The sequence below is a fragment of the Charadrius vociferus genome, unplaced genomic scaffold (assembly GCF_000708025.1).
Source record: "Charadrius vociferus isolate BGI_N301 unplaced genomic scaffold, ASM70802v2 scaffold49, whole genome shotgun sequence".
NCBI classification, from domain to species: domain Eukaryota; kingdom Metazoa; phylum Chordata; class Aves; order Charadriiformes; family Charadriidae; genus Charadrius; species Charadrius vociferus.
Genome location: NW_009661375.1, coordinates 4,374,058 through 4,386,689, shown reverse-complemented (window position 1 = coordinate 4,386,689; position 12,632 = coordinate 4,374,058).

Sequence of the window (12,632 nt, the reverse complement as noted above, 5' to 3'; positions counted from 1 at the left end):
GAATGAGCAAACACAGGTGTGGAAGATTTGTAAGCTTTAAAGGAGATTGGGGCTATTTAAGAATCAAATCTGGTTTTGGTTAGGAGCATCTTCTGCGAAAAAAATCCCAAACCACCAACGAAAGACCCCACAGATGGGGCGGTGACGGCTGTCTGCAGCTGCAGCCTGGCCACGACGGCTGGGGCTGGGGCGGTGGCAGCATCCCAGCATCCCGGTGACAACCGGGGTGCAGTGGTCCTGGCATTGCTCCCGCATCCCATCGTTTTGCTGCTTGGCATCCCTGGACCTCTGCTCAATCCGAAGCCCCGTGCAGAGAAACCCTTCTGCACCGGGTCAGCTCCTCTCGGGTTGGTGTCGTTCAGCGTGTAATTGGGGCTAAGCCGCTTGCTTTATGTGGCAGGGTTTCCTTTCTGTCTTTCCCCTTTCCCTTTTGAAGGTGAAGGTTTTATGTGACTGAAATGTGTTAACGCTCCCATAAAAGTAAATGAAACACAAGCGGACGTTTTCTTTTTTTTGGGCACAGATGTGATTGGTTTGGGCCTGATCCAGAGCCCGGGAGAGTGATGATTAACAGTGCTGAAGAGAAGGGCTGGGAAGTGTTTTCTGTAGGAAAGTGTCATTTGAGGAGCAAAATGTGACATCTAGAAGAGCCAACTGTCTACCTGTGCTTTGGGGACTGGTTCATCCCCTCCCTGCTCTCGCAGCCCCGCTCTGATGTTGCAGCAGGAGGGTTGTCTCTACTGCAGATTAGTTTTTCCAAAGGACCATTGATACCAAGATCAGCCCATCCAGCAATTAAGGCTACCCAAATGAGACTGCCGGACAGAGAGTTTTTATATCCTAAAAGAGGTCCCTGATGTGATGGATGGAGAGATGGGACTGTTCGCCCAGCGCCTGCTCTGATGACCTGTGTTTGTCCCTGCTGCTTTACAAAGCAGAGGACAACAGGATGTTTTGCACGGAGCCCATGGCCTCCTGCACACATCCGCTGCTCTTGGTTTCTTATCTTGTTCTGAACTACTCGTTTCAGACTCAGCAAAACCAGAGGCAGGGATAGAGTACTTCCTGACCTCGTTCATACATGATGACACAGGAGTCTTCCCTTTGTCCCCTTCAAAAGGCACAACCAGGCAAAGTGGTGCAGGAATCACCCACAAAACCACTCCCAAACCTTGTTCCATTCCCACCTGGAGGAGAGACCACTTGGTGGGCAAGTTGGCTGCAAAAGACTGATGGGACTCCATCATACCCCATGTTCTCTGAGGCTGAGTAGTGGCAGGACCATTTTCCCCATCTGCTGGGGACTCATCGTGAGAAGCATCTCCAAATGATGGAGCTTCTGCCTAGCTTTGGAGGCCACCATCTCTGTGGCACGTACAGAAGAGGGAGGCCAAGAAGATGATGTCCCACAGAGCTGCCCTCAGCTGGACCATAGTCTGTGCCCGTGGGCCTGGGCTGGGCAGAGGATCAAGTGCACTAAAATGATGATTATTTGATCATTGTTTCTCCAACGTGGTATGAAGCCAACATTCATGCCAAGGTGGGGCAGCGTTACCTGCTGGTGGTTCCCTGTTGCTGCTCTGGATGTCCTTTGCGGTGTCTCCCCATCTCCAGGAGGAGCAGTGCAGGCTCTTTGCAACCCCTAAACTCTTAGGGGAATTGGTGGTCAGAGCACAGGTGAGGTTTCCTCAGCCTGTGATGGTGTTTTGTGAATTGCAGTTAAGGCTTGAAGCACCATCCCGTGGAGTCAATGTGATGGATATGGGCCTGGCGTGCTCTCCAGTATTTCCCATGCTCTTCTGAAACATGGGAAAACATGACAGCAAAACCCAGACTTGCATGTAAAACCTTTCTCTTGCACTGAACTCATGCAAAACCCCAGCGTCCCAACAGCAGATGGCTTAGCTGCTTTCTCAAAGGTGGGTTATTCATGCAGACGCCTGTTTTGCAGACACTGCTATCCTGATATTCACACATCTCCTCCAAAGGAGGAACTTCATTTGCAGATACCCCAAAATGATGGCAGAGCAGTGCCCTTGGCCTTTGTTGAGGAACTGTCCAACTCAGACGTTCTGCGTCGATGTGTGTGAGCTGGGTGTCCTGTCTCAAGGACTGTGTGTGTGAAACGTGTCTCTGGATATTTCAGCCTCCAAACTGACTGCCCGTGTGACAAGGGAGATGTTGCCTAATGAGCAAAAGCGCAGGAGCATGAAAGAAACGGATCACTGCAATTGCACAAAGCTCCAGTGATGTCCAAGGCACTGAGCCAAGCTGCTCCATTTGCATCCTGGAGGTGGACACCTCTCCAAAAGTATCTGGAAGGGTCTCCATCCACAGCTCCTGCACCTGCAAATGAAAGGAGATGTCATCTCAGAGCTGGAAGAGCTTTGAAAATCCTTCCTGTGGCTTCTGGGATCACATAACGCTTTGGCTCAGGTGACTGAAGGAGAGTGCGGCTGCGTGGGAGGAGATGTGGAGTTGCCCGGGACGGCGATGGGGCTGCTCTCCATGGTGTACACCTGCACGTCTTGGCAAAATGGGCCCTGCGGCCTGGCTGAACTTTCAGCTGAATATTTTGGCTGGGTCCATGAACTTGTGCGGCTTCTGTGGCATGGAAACTGCCTATAATTTATGCTGAATACAGCCCCATATATTATGTTGACAGTTCCAGAACATTATAAGATCATTTAGTCCTTTCTCACTAAAAACAATTTCAAACCACAGGGTGATTGTTTAATGATCAGTAGACGAGCCCCGCATTAAGCCCACAATTAAGAAAAAAAATCCGAAACACAACGCACAGCACCCCTCTCCTCCATCCCCATCATCCAGCCACTTGAAACGCAAGATGTGTCTCACTTGTTGCACCCAGTGGCGTGAAATTGCAAAGGCAGCGATGGCTCGTGACAAAACTGCAGTGTGAGGTCCCAGCATCCCAACTCAGGACATGTGCATGCACAAGGTTGCCCAGTCTGTGACGAGGTTGGGTGCAAAGTTGAGGAAGATGCATTTAGAGATGAGATTTAGGAGGACTGAAGAGCCTGGATGGGTTGAGCTGACTCATTCCCTCCATTTGCCCTGAGCTGGGAGGAATATCCATATGGCATTTACCCTGTCCCTGTGTCCAAAACTGCTCTTAAATGTCCATAAATCCAGAGAAAAAAAAAAAAAGTTAACATAGCACCAGCTTAAGGATGCCCCAGGAAGCCAGCGGAGATCCAGCTCTTTCTCTCTCTCAGCCCTATTGAATGCATTTGGGGAGATGGCATTTTTTCCCAAAGGAAAATGATCCAGTTCTTCAATGGTATAAAACCAGTGTGGCACCACTGAATCCAATGGCACTGCAGTGACTTACATCTGAAGAAATGGTTTGAAATCCATCCTTTGAATCCAGACTTTGTTAATATATAGAAGCAAACTCTGTACCTCATGCAGATCCTCCTTGGATTTCCATCTTCCCACATGCCGTGGATGGGGACATCTTAGCAGGGAAACTAGGCAGTTTCCTAAGCAAATTTCTCATGCATCCAAAGAAGGAGAAGTCCCAGGTGCATGGATGTCCCACAGGGATTTCATGGCTATCCATGTGTACAGCATGAAATGCTTAACACCACGTTGGAGTTTCTCCTTGCAAGATCTCTGGATGTCCCTGGAAGGCTGAGCCATGCCCAAGCTCTGAGCATCCTGATGGGTGTCACCTCCCATCCCGTGCCTCAGCCTCGCTGACCCGCCTGTGTCTTGTTTTCTTGCCCTTCTCAAGAACCGGCTGCAGGTTGTGCTTTTCCTCCATCAACATCATTGCTTTTATCTGCACTGGTAGCAGCGATCCCCACCATGCAGGATTTATTTACATTGAAGGGTAAGTGGTAGGCTGTAATTGGGATGGGATTTGAAGAGGTCAGAAGGAGTCTGTGCGGGAAAACTGTAAATGAGGGAGGGCTGGGAGTTTGCTGAAGTTGTTCCAGCTTCCACTCAGTGCCATTAGCTGGGGGTAAAGGTGCCGTCCAGGGACATATGTGTATACATTAATGGGGGTTTTTAAACAGATGATCAGTAATGAACTGTTAATGTTTTCCAAGCGGTCTTTCAACCCCATGCGCTGATTTCCTTCAGCTGCGCGGTACGCTTGAGGATTCCGCATCTCTCGGTCCCCATGTGAGAGAGCAGATCCCTTTCCACTCACCAGGTCTCTCCTGAGTCTCAGCCACTCCTGTGTTCTGCCTCCACCTGTCTCGGCTGCTGCCAGCACTGTGGCAAGCCCCGGGGCTCAGGAGCCCATGAGAGGGGCAAGAGAAACCCTTCAAGCCAGGGAAAGGGACTGGAACCCCTGGCTGCATGTGCAGTGGGAAGGGAAGGGAAGGGAAGGGAAGGGAGAAGAGAAGAGAAGAGAAGAGCAGAGAGAAGAGAAGAGAAGAGAAGAGAAGAGCAGAGAGAAGAGAAGAGAAGAGAAGAGAAGAGCAGAGAGAAGAGAAGAGAAGAGAAGAGAAGAGCAGAGAGAAGAGAAGAGAAGAGAAGAGAAGAGCAGAGAGAAGAGAAGAGAAGAGAAGAGAAGAGCAGAGAGAAGAGAAGAGAAGAGAAGAGAAGAGCAGAGAGAAGAGAAGAGAAGAGAAGAGAAGAGCAGAGAGAAGAGAAGAGAAGAGAAGAGAAGAGCAGAGAGAAGAGAAGAGAAGAGAAGAGAAGAGCAGAGAGAAGAGAAGAGAAGAGAAGAGAAGAGCAGAGAGAAGAGAAGAGAAGAGAAGAGAAGAGCAGAGAGAAGAGAAGAGAAGAGAAGAGAAGAGAGAAATTTCAGTCGTAAGGGATCTACAATGATCATCTAGTCCAACTGCCTGCATGGGTTTGCCGTGCAGTGGGTTGGTGTGCCCAGTGCAAGCACGGCTGGGAGGAAGGTGTAGGATGAAAATCCGAGGAATTGTCTTTCCAGGAAACCCGGTTAAATCACAAACTGAAAACTCACGGCTTGTGGCCTCAGGCGCACTCAGGAAAACAAGAGCTAAATCACTACACCCCCTTTCCTCCCACCCCCAGCTCATCTCTGGGGCACCCTTGGGAGGTCACTTGAAGAATTGCACCAGTGATAGAAGCGGTAATTGAGGAAACTGATGCAAATGTGATCTCCCAAAAGGTTGTGTGGGAAGCAAATTCGGGAAGGATGCTCAGATAGGTGGAATTTTTGCTTTTGCGCCTTTCTTGAGCAACATCATCAGACCTAAGGGTTTCCTGTTTATTTATTCAGCGATCACCGCTGTATTACACATATAGGAAATCACAAAAAATATGTTGTTTTGAGGACCGGTGAGGTGGAAATAAAGGCTGCTATTTAGGCTGTGGCATATTGGCTGTGCCGAGCATCTTGCCTTGTATTTTCACGCATCAGTGAAGTGAGCACAAACACATCCTGCAAACATCTGGCTAGGAAGATGCCTCAGCTGGGCTGAACAGCACCGATAATAATAACGTTGCTCTGGTGTGACATAGAGCAGCCCCAAAGCTGCTCTGCTCTGGTCCAGGTGGTGGAGAGGCCCCTACGCTGGGCTCTGGGATGAGCCGTAGCAGAAGCCAGAGGTAGAAATGGCTTTATACCACCTCCATGGGCTGTGTTTACTGGTGTGAAGTGGCTGTAGTAAAGCTTGGGAGCTGGAGTGGATGGTGCTGCGTGAAAACCAACTTAGATAGCAACATGTCATCAACATCTGGTCCCCATGGGGAGGTTTACATCCAACCGTTCTCCCAAACCAGCCCACCACGCAGCCTCCTCTTACTGCAAAAATGTGCTCAGATGACTTAACTTAATGACTTAGCTAAATTGAACCGTTTCCAGTAGTGCAGTGATGTGTTTGGAGAAGGAAGAGCTTTCAAAAGGAAACTGTTTGCCCATCTAACCCAAACAACTTTCCATTGCTGATGGGGAGAGAGGAAAGTCTGAGCTCCTCGCGTGGTGAGTGCAGGGTACCCATGACTTCATTCCTCTAGCGCTTGGCAAGGGAAGCACGCATCGGGCAACGGAATCCGGTAATTTTGCTCTTCCCCACATTCCCCAGCTACGTGGCAACCAGCAGTGGGAATCTGTGGCGAGTCAAGATGCACTTGCAGTAGGATGGCTTGCAAAGAGCCTGCAGCGTGGCTGGGCTTACCTGGCTGCCACCCAGCGACGCCAACGGGGCTGGACTCCCAAGAGATGGGATTTCTTCCCTTTCTCAGCGCTAACTGGCTTCTCCCATTTCTCCCTGGTGGATCACAAATAGTGATGCTTGATAGGACAAGGGGTAATGGTTTTAAACTAAAAGAGGGTACCTTCAGGGCAGAAGAATTTTTTTTACGCTGAGGGTGGTGAGACCCTGGCCCAGGTTGTCCAGAGAGGTGGGAGATACCCCATCCCTGGAAACATTCCAGGTCGGGTTGGTCGGAGCACTGAGAAACCTGATCCAGTTAAAGATGTCCCTGCGCATTGCAGAGATTTGGAGTAGATGGCCTTTAAAGGTCCCTTCCCACCCAAACCATTCTGTGATTCTATGGTTTGTTTGAAGAAATAAGGAATAGATGGTCTGGTTTGGTCTCCTGGGGCTGGTAAGGGGGGAAATCCTTTAGGATCTAAAAATATGTAACTACAAATGCTGCTTCAGTTGCATGTAATTGCTGTGAGCTCCATGGGACTGTGGACAAGGATATTGTTTCATCTTTGCTCATGTGGGGCCCAAATCACAGTTTAACAGATTCACTTGCCCTTTTTGTGACTGGCATTTTCTCCAGGAAAAAATGGGCTTTGGTCAAAGAAAAGGATAAAAAAAAAATTACTGCTTTTTCTTCTGAAATCCCCGAAAGCCTGAGTTGTTTCAGTGCAAAATTTAAAATTTTAGTTGCATTTACAAGTGTGGATTCTCATATAGAAGTTTCTCCAACCTTTTCATTCTATGTTTTTTGTGATTTTTTTTTCCCAACCAAATATCTAAACAGGTGGCGTGATCCTGGAGCTGTGCAGCAGACTGCAATTCTGACTTTTGTTCAACCCCACCTGATGCTTCAAGCCTTTTTGAAAACTCGGCAAGTGTCATACTGCTGTGACAAGACTCCAGGTAAAAACAGAGACACCAGTTGCTCATTTTGGCATTTTCTTCAGATCAAAGCTTCAAGACTACTTAATACACAAGCAAATGCAAGCATAGGGTTTTTATTTTTTTCCATCTTCTTTTTTCTCTCCTTTGTCTTGCAGTAGGATCTACCTCATAAAAATTGCCCTGATTAATTACAGTAATAAATAACAATAATAATAATAACAATAAAAAAAACCAACCAGTGCATTGAAGAACCAGTTATTTTTATTTCTGGTGAGGGTCTCAACTAAAGTATTTTATTCTGTTTTGTAATGGGGAGGTGTTTTAACTAATTGCAGACAACTAAGCATGGTGCACCTGGTCCCTGCGGGGAACCACCATGGGGTGGTCGGGCTCTGCTGCAGAGTCGTGCTGGATCACCACACCTCCCTCCTTCCTGGTGGGATGAAGCCCTCTCAGGCTCAGTGCTGTCTGCCCAGGTACAGGGTGCTTTGGACAGCAGAGGCGAGATGCTGTGCACCCCCTTTTCGTGCTAAGTGTGGCCTTACACCAGGTCTTTTTGTCCCCGTGATGGCTGTCAGAGATGAAGCCATGGTCCTGGCACGCTGGACCTGGATGCTTTAGAAAGCCTAAATTGCACGTGCATTTTTGGACGCGATGATCTGAAGGGTCTTTTCCTGCAGCTCTCCTGTGCACACGGAGCCGCACGCCACGAGGACTCAGCAGTTGTGCAACCAGCAGCACCATGGGACATTTCTGCTGGGAAACCTTCACAGCTTGAGCCAGAGCTTGGTGCTGCATCCAAACCCACCAAGCTCAGGGATTCCCTCTCCCCAGACTCGCACAGGTCTCCCGCCTGGCTCTGAGCAAATGATGAGGAAATCTGTCACAAAAGTGCCAGGTACTGACCTTCCCTGTACCCAGCCTCAGCATCTCCCCGTTTAATATGTTTGAGGACCACCTTGTTGCTAGCAAGGACGTGAAATCCTGGAGTTCCCTGGGCCCAGCTTCGTGGGAGAAGCACCGTTGACCAGCATATCACAGTTGTCATTTCACAGACTTGATTTCTTGGGAAAAAAAAAGAAAAAGGGGAAAAAAAAAAAAAAAAAAGAAATCTCATCATGACGCCACAATGCAGTGGTTGTTTTATCTCACGGGGAGGTTGAATGAGGCCTTGTAATTGCCGGAAGATTTATGAGACTGGAATTATGCTCGGCTGTTGCTGGCTCATGTATCTGTGGCGTGGATGCTGTGAAAGCACCTTATGAGACAACATGTAAGGAAATTTCAGAAGGTGTGTGATCTCTGGAGGCAAAATAAAAAAAAAAACAACCACCCACACCCCACAGTAGGTCGATTTGTCTGTGGTGTTGACAGGGAGCCATCGTCCCCCATGGCCAAAATAAAACCTCTGGAGCTGACATACTTGTGCTGCATCAGCTAAAGAGCGGTAGGGTTAGTGTTGGTGTTCCAGGCTGTCTGTAATTCTCCAGGGCTTTTGTGTGCCAGGGGACTGGGCATGAGTTATTCACAAACCTCCTTCAAAGCGGAAAACGGTGGAACAGCCGCCTGGTTTTCTTCATTCAGCATGTTCTCCCCGTGAGCACAACCCAGCTCCTTTGGGAGGGACTGGCGTTTGGGATCCAGGTTTCTCCCTCCTGGAAAGGCAGTGGGATAATCCAGAGCCACACTGGTGCCTGGGAAAGCGTTGTGGGATCCAGCTGGTTCGAAAAATGCATCTTTGCCCTGGGGCCATCAGGGTGATTTCACTGCAAGACTGCAGTCCACTTTGCCTGAATCCCATAGCTCATCTGCAATCACATTATCGTTGCACGTATTTACCCTACCACCCCATCAAGGCCTGATGATGTACTTTAACTTTTTAACACCAAAAGCATCCTTGTAAGAGAATGGATGCTGTTTTGTGGCCTCACCTGTTTGCTCTAACTGCAGGACGTATTTAACCGGCTTGACCTGACCACAAGCCTACAGCACTCACCAGATATAAGAACTGTGTCTTCTTCTTATTTTTTCTTTTGCACTTTTCTAAAACCTCTTTTCCAAAATTTTCTTCCCCACAGCTTTGTGCAGCTCTACCTATAAGCCAGCAGAGGCAAAGACATCTGCCCCAGGCTGTGCCCAGAGAGGAGGACTCATCGCTCCTTGCAAACCTTTCCTTGATTCTTCTGTGTCGTCTTCTACTGTGTCTGACTGCTGGCTTTGATTTATACTTTGCAAGGTTAGTGAGTTTTTCTTTTTTACAATGAGGTGAAAACAATGTAGGTATTCTAGTAAATATTTGTGAAACACAGGGTGACTCTGAGCAGTGGGGAGAGGAAAGAAAGCAAAAGGGCCTGAAGCTGCAAGAGCAGGCGCTGCTTGGCATGAGTTCAGGTGGGAACCTCACCTCCTGTAAGGCAGCTCAGAGCTCTGCTCACCCCTGCCTCACACAACCTGTGTGTCTGGAGACCATTGCACGAGACTGACAAATTATATATTCACATACGTGTTTAGGTAATAGCTGTTTCAAAAACCCGTGGTAAATACTCATGCTGAACCCTTTCCAAAGGCTTTACGCCTCTGAGATCCCTCTGTTTGTTGAGGCATCCCTCCATCGCCCATTGCTGTTCTGCGTGGTTGTGGATGACTACTGCCCAGCCTTTGTCAGATGCGTTGTGACCTGCTCCCCGCAACGGGCTACACAGGTTTGTGTTGGTCTGGCAGCAGCTGGGTCTGCCTTGGGGACCTGCTGGTGGGAGCTGCCAAGAGCAGGCGCTGCTTGGCATGAGTTCAGGTGGGAACCTCACCTCCTGTAAGGCAGCTCAGAGCTCTGCTCACCCCTGCCTCACACAACCTGTGTGTCTGGAGACCATTGCACGAGACTGACAAATTATATATTCACATACGTGTTTAGGTAATAGCTGTTTCAAAAACCCGTGGTAAATACTCATGCTGAACCCTTTCCAAAGGCTTTACGCCTCTGAGATCCCTCTGTTTGCAGGCTTGAGGCATCCCTCCATCGCCCATTGCTGTTCTGCGTGGTTGTGGATGACTACTGCCCAGCCTTTGTCAGATGCGTTGTGACCTGCTCCTCGCAACGGGCTACACAGGTTTGTGTTGGTCTGGCAGCAGCTGGGTCTGCCTTGGGGACCTGCTGGTGGGAGCTGCATCCCTGAAGTGTCCATCCGTCCAAGGGACATAGGGTGGTTCTGGCTGTGGTTTGGTGAATCTGCTATTGTAATCATAGAATGGAATGGTTAGAGTTGGAAGGGACCTTAAAGATCACTTAGTCCCACCCCCCCTGCCATGGGCAGGGACACCTCCCACCAGCCCAGGTTGCTCCAAGCCCCGTCCAACCTGGCCTTGAACACCTCCAGGGATGGGGCAGCCACAGCTTCTCGGGGCAACCCGCCCCAGGGGCTCACCACCCTCACAGGGAAGAATTTCTTCCTCATATCTCATCTAAATCTCCCCTCTTCCAGTTTAAAACCACTACTCCTCATCCTATCGCTATACTCTGTGATCCAGAGTCCCTCCCCAGCTCTCCTGTAGCCCCTTTAGGCACTGGAAGGGGCTCTAATGTCTCCCCGGAGCCTTCTCTTCTCCAGGCTGAACACCCCCAACTCTCTCAGCCTCTCCTCCCAGCAGAGGTGCTCCAGCCCTCGGATCATCTCAGTGGCCTCCTCTGGACCCGATCCAACAGGTCCATGTCCTTCTTATGTTGGGGGCCCCGGGACTGGACACAATATTCCAGGTGGGGTCTCCCCTGAGAGGAGCAGAGGGGCACAATCCCCTCCTCGCCCTGCTGGCCACGCTGCTGGGGATGCAGCCCAGGGTGGTGGGGGCTTTCTGGGCTACCAGCGCACATTGCAGTAATGAGGACCTGGATGAAGCAAAAGCAAAGCTGAAAAAGGAGAAATGTCTGCAAGACCGTGAGGAATATGCTGTGTTTGGTGTATTTTTATAAATATGGAAAAGGGCTATAGGATTTTTTGAGGCACAGTACTTTGCAGTCTCTGTAATCTTGCTTGCAGCTGACTGAGAATCAGCAACAATATTTTCACATAATTTAGATGAGCTGTTCCCAGGGCAGGCAGTGCCAAGTGTGCACCTTGCCAGAGGGCAATGACATTTCAGTTCCCAGTTGCCTTCTCTACCTCCAAACACCCCCAGACCTCCCCCACCATCACCCTCTCATTCCCAAATTCCTGATAAACAGACTCTTTCAACCAAGTCATTCCCAGGTACTCCTCTGTAAGCCAAGCCAATTATATCTGTAAATACTAACATCGTACGCACCAAGTTTGGTACCTCTGAGAAATCTAGAGGTGGAGGATTTTTCCCCCTTTCTTTTTTTGCCCCTGGTCTTTAAAGGATTTAACTACAGACTTTTCAGCACATTGGCTTAGATTTTGTCTTTGCTCTGTGTTCGTAATGAGCCTCAGCAAGTGGCGAAGTGCCTTTCTCCAAGGAAGGGAGCGGGTTTCTGGTTTTGCTGGTTGCCCCACGGCTTCACACCTTGTTTGCGAGATGCATCTGGAGGCATTTGGTTTAGGGATGGGTGAAGATGTTAGAAGCGCTTGAAATACATATTTGAGTGGATGCAGAGCCTGAAGGAGAGGATGAGATAAGTTATACGGTTTTGCATAATACAGGTGGAATCTGTGTTGCCTGGAAGATGGGAATATCGCCGAGAACATGGAGAGATATAGAACAACAAAACCTTAAAGCTGATCTCTTTGTATTTTCGTCTTATGAACTTTGAATTGAACTTCTGCACCGGATCTGATCTGGATGAAATATCATATCTGAGGCTGATCCTTATCTCTTAAACCTTTCCTTTGTTTCTTTGATTCTTTGGGCTTTACCCTCTTGTTTTATTGTGAGTGGCCCAAAGCTTTGATCTCGCAGTGAGCCCCGGCGGGCAGCACAAACCTTTGCTTTGGTGCGAGACACAGAGAGGGACATTGGGATACTCAGACAGCCTAAACAGACAAGAGGTTACTTCTTCTGCGGCAAAGTCCGAAGGCAAACGGGGTAACTTCAGAATTTATTGTCTCCCCTTACATGATGGGAAACTGGAAATTCACACGGGTATTTCCACAGTAAGGAAATGCACCTGTGGGAACCGGGTTGTTGTATATCTGTTTCCAATTTTATTTACAATCCCTTTTATTTTTTTAAAGAGTCTGAGCAATTTAAGCTTACCTATCCTTTAATATAAAATAATTGAAACCAAAGCTCTTAAATGCTTTGTAATGTCTTTTTCTCTGCTTTTTACAGTCAGGAGCAGAGGTTTTATTCTTCCAAAGTATCTAGGTTGCTAAGCTTGAATTATATTTTACCTTTTTGGGAAATTCCTTTACTAGAAATGAACAGCTGGTCTTAATCTGGTCCGATGATACCTGCTGATCTATACAGTAAGAGCAAAGTGAGGCCAACCGTGTTGGAAAGCATCGGGGGCTTCTCTGCAAATATTCATTCATTGTTTTGGACTTCTTTTTTTAAAGTAATGATGTAGTGAGACACTTCAGACTTACTCCCCACGTTTTCCATTAGTGGTAATTTAAAACTTTGAAAAAT